General features: G+C 34.8%; 1 long non-coding RNA gene across 1 annotated transcript; it reads left to right on the forward strand.

Annotated features, from left to right (window-relative positions):
- The first annotated feature begins 1,274 nt into the window (after positions 1-1,274).
- On the forward strand, positions 1,275-4,083 carry LOC110922135. The gene is made up of 3 exons (XR_002582903.2): positions 1,275-1,421; positions 2,779-2,874; positions 3,867-4,083. It is a non-coding gene; the product is annotated as an uncharacterized LOC110922135 (long non-coding RNA).
- Positions 4,084-4,942: the final 859 nt, after the last annotated feature.

The raw sequence follows: 4,942 nt of genomic DNA on the forward strand, positions 1-4,942 counted from the left end.
ACGTCACTCAATCACTTCTTTCATATGTTAAAGGCGTCTTATAGGTAAATGAATAGGTTATTTTTAATTATAATAACGTGTTTAATTTTATATTTTTCCCATGTAAATGCATTAAAAGCCTAACGATTGTCGCATCATATTCTTTAGTCATAACCGCCTTCATTGGGTATATAAAATACATTGGGCAGTGGTTTTGATCATTACCGTTTTCATCCATCTACTCAATCATCTTCAAAAGTTTGTTGACGAGATTTTCACAAGGCTCTCTTCAGAATGGAAAAAATTAGGTTTCAAGTGATTGTTGACGAGATTTTCACAAGGCTCTTTGCAGAAGATATTGGCCGTTTCAAATATCTTTCCAAGAATTTTTATAGCGAATTGTCAAGTCATGCATTTCAGATGATGCATGCTCTCCGAAGAGGAGATTCAGTACAAAAGAAACTACTATCCTTTAAAGACACGTCAATTGTCATTGACGACGTAGTTGCTGGTACTTTGGATGTTGTTAGAAGCAAAACCTTAAGTTTTTTCCTAACAATGTCCACCACCCTAGCAACTTACGTATTCTATCGTCATTTAATGGTTTGTTGTTAGTTTGCAATCAAGGGATTTGCTGTCAGTTGATTCTTTGGAATCCAACTACAAGGCGCTATAAGGTTTTGTGTGATGACTACTTCAATTACAATCATCATCGAAACTTTGATACTGGTGGAATCTATTTTGATCAGATCAATGATCTGAAAGTGCTGAACATCAGATGTTACCGTAATGTAACTGCTGCTCGTGTTTACTCACGACGTCTGAGTCATGGAAAACAATAAATTTCGGTAGCGTAAACAATTATGGTTCAAGTGGTTATTCATGGTCTATAGGAGTTTATGCTGATAAAATGTAACACCCCAAACTCGAATTTTAAATTCGAGTAACTCGTTTCCATATGAGTATATCATGAAATAAAATACTAGGCTAACACCCCATTTCAGATGAAGTTATAAAATATTATTTTATAATTCATTGGGAATTATTAATGAGGGAAAATAACTTGTTGGGTAGCAACATATTGTAATGGAATGTGTTCTGGTAATATATATCAATAAATATGATGGGTTCGGTTCCGGGAAATACGGCTACCTCATATTGTGACTCACCCGAACTTGAAGGGCCATTGTTATAAAAATCAAACATGAGGGGAGTATTATGTAAATAACCAAAGTCCAACGTATAAAAGCCCCTTTTTGGCTCATTTTGGGCAGAATTTCTCTCAAGTTAGAGAGAGAAATTAGAGAGAGAGAGAGAACTAGAGAAAGAGGGGTGGCCGGTGGCGGCATTTGGCGGCGATTTGCGGTGGCCGGTGGTGGCCGGAGGTGGTTGGACTTGTGAGATTCAACCTGGAACCAATTATTGATGCTACGAACACAATGGTAAGCTCCGATTTCCCTAAATCACTGTTTAAAGTTGTTAGAAGTGTATAAATCAAATATGTCCAGAATGTGATTCTATAACCCAGTTACAAAGAATCGGACGATCTTCGAAATCTAACCGTTGGATCATCTTGATTTTTGTATACTAGTCTTATAACATATATATCATCACTTTGAATGGTGGAAATGTAAAATAGAGCTGTTAAACTCTAGATTTAAACTCGTTTTCATAGCAGCTCGGATTTGCGTTTTTATAAAAATACAGCCACTTAGAATCGATTTTCCCGGAGATCCGACCGTTGGGTTGAGCTAAAATTTTGACTGTAGCTTTCTGGCATATGGGTCTTTAATATCTCCAAAGGAAATTCCGATCAGAGGTCGGGAACTATAGTTTTGAAACTGAACTGTTAATAACGAAATTCTTGTATGAAAATAAGGAAGTTGAGGGTGTTGTATGGATGGTCTAATGGTATTGCATGTGCAATCCGTGACTAGAGAAATGTTCATAATTCTTGATGTTATGAACTAGGAAGGTAGGCAAAAGATACTTGTACAATGTGCTTAAAGAATAGTATGCACATCAAGTGTTCGAGGAAATGTCTAAGTGAAGTTAGAAGGTGAATTTGTATGAAAGAACTTGGTGAATAGGTATAAAATGTGATAATGATATAATTGTTATTAAACTTATATGAGGAAGGTGTAACTGATTGAACTCATGTGGGTAATCTTGTTTATTACATGATTGTATAGAAATGTGCATTATTAGTTGTACTATATGCTTTGAAGGTGATGCACACCATACATGGGATTATTTGCTTGATTATGATTAGTAAATGACCAAGTACTAATTATCAAATGTGTGGACTTACTGGCAAGTAAAGATGGCAGAATTATGTTAAATTGAATAACTTTCAATGTAGACGTTGATTGTAGGATTATGAGGGTATTAGTATGCGTAGAATCGACTAGGTGATCGTGTAGTCGTATATACTACACAACATGATTATGAAATGTGCATGAAGTTGTTATTATGGTCTACCATATCGATATGAGTGTGTGTTCATAAGTTGGAAGTCATATGCTAAGAAGGTTGACTTTCTAAAAGTCAACAATGTATCATAGCATGGCTAGGAATTTTGACACAAATGTAAGATTTGGGGGATCGTACGACATGTGTTAGTCAGATTATGTCTTATGTATGATGACGTATTGGAATTCATTGATGTTGAATAATGTGATTATCGGTTCATGTCTTATGCATATTAATGATTGACTAATAAACGTCATTGTAACTAAGGATTCGATATGAAAGTATTCTGAATGAATATGCATGCTCACTATGTTGTGCATATGATAGAATGAAAGGGTTGGAATCACATTAGCACGGACTCAAATGCGGAAGGCTACGGGTCAAGAAGATGCAAGGAAACAAACACGAATACAGACGCTTGAGGTAAGTGATTACCGAACTCACTTATTAATTTATTTAAATGAAGTTAGATATGCTTATTATTGGGAATCATAAAAGGATGAGAATGTAGTAGTCGTATGAGAGTAAGAATGACGGAATTTGATCATATGTAGTTAATTATGTTTGAAATCATATAGAATAAGCAAACGGGTCACAAATACGAAAGTGATTAACCAAGTTGTGAAAATTGGATGTTGGCAAATGAGAATTAGAATAGGAATGATTTGGGGACTTAAGAAAATATCTATTCATGTTTTTCTCGTTTCTCTTTGTTTCCAATGCCCCATTAAACTTCCTAAAGGTACCCCAAGCCTACGATAGAGTTTTGCGGGGTAGAAGTAAGGACGGAACCCGTACGGGAGCTTGCGCGAATATGTAGCATGTATGTTGGTGTGTGTAAATGTGGATTTCATTATGTGTGTGAGTGATTCTCGCAGGAATGATTATACTTGGATATAACACACGTGTGAATGGACGAAACTAGTACATAAGCATGTTTATATATGGAAAATGGTATTCCTAACAAAGTATGGTGCTTGAAAGAAATTAAATGGATGTGATTGTATGTGTGTATATAAATAAGAATTCATAGTAAGTGTATGTAGTACGAACTTATAGGTGTATACGTGTGTATGGGAAACGTAAGTATGTACTCGGATATATGTACTACGTATGTGATGTAATCTAATGAATGTAGCTTAACAGAATATGTTTATGTGAAGTTGTGGGTTTGCTAGATGTTTAAAGGTACACGTTGCTAATCATGTTATCGTTGAGAATGAAATGAAAAGTGCAGGTATGATAACGTTGGGTCCAAGTGAATTGATGTCGGGAACTAGTGGATGAGTTTGGAAGGATGATCGAACAAGATATCTTGCGTCGTTAGAATGCAATATGGTCATTTAGCTATGTGTTTATTATATAAGTATAATGTCACCATTTACTAATGTGTCGGTTGTTTATGGTGACTGTAGGTTACACAGATCATTACCATTCATCACGAAGGATAAGGGGGCAAAGATCGAGTTATAGAACATGGATTGTATGGAAGGGTGGTCACTTAGTTTGTATTCGCATGTTAAATTTGGTACATTAATTAAAGATGAATGATGTAATTCTTTTAAAGGAATCGTTTTAAATGGTTTTCAAGTATGTTAGATTATTAAAAAAAGAAAGAAATTTTGAAGTTCATTTTCCGCTGCGTCGTTTTGGGTTAAAACGCTTATAGGGTCTTACATAAAACCATATATTTTATGGTTTCAAATTATTGGTATCCACTAGGTGAGAGGAACATTGTTGCTTTTGATGTTCTAAGTGAGACTTTCAGAATGCTTCATTTTCCCGAGAGTATTGTAGTCAATCCTTGCCAAGGGCATTTTTTGACCATCGTAAAGAGGCTGCTTATGCTTGTTATTGGAAAGTCTGCTAAGCTAACTGCTGATTTGCTCAGATATGAAGAAGAAGGCCAGATGAAGGTGTTTGTTTTCAATAATCCTCGTGTAGTTGATTATGTAGATAGGCGTCGAAGGACTAATATAATTGAAGACAACAAATGGCTGATAACAAGTATCTGGGGGGATATGATTGAAGTTGATCTCAGCAACGAACTTCTGAAATACCTCCAACATGTTGACAACTTCAATGGTCCGAAAGGAGCTTTACTTATCGAGACTACAGTTTCACCAATTGATTAGGAATTAGGATCCTGTATTTTATTGAATGTTTTTTGGTGTTTTGACAATTGTATTTTATATATAATTAGTTATGTTAAAATTATTAATCAAAGCTCTGTTATTTGCTGCGTTAAAATTTTATTGAATGAATATTGATGTTTGAGAGTGTAAAAGCTTGTAATATTGGCAAAGGTCTGTTTAAATGATCAAAGCTCTTTTATTGCGAACAGATGTTTCAAAATAAAACAGTGGTTGATACATCTGTTGACTTGGGTCAACATATGGATGAACTTTGTATGCTGTTTAACACTTGTAGTTTTTATATAATTAGTTTTGTTAAAATTATTAACCATGTTTGTTATTTAAATTAAGTAAAT

Source organism: Helianthus annuus, chromosome 17, assembly GCF_002127325.2.
Source record: "Helianthus annuus cultivar XRQ/B chromosome 17, HanXRQr2.0-SUNRISE, whole genome shotgun sequence".
Taxonomy (NCBI): Eukaryota; Viridiplantae; Streptophyta; class Magnoliopsida; order Asterales; family Asteraceae; genus Helianthus; species Helianthus annuus.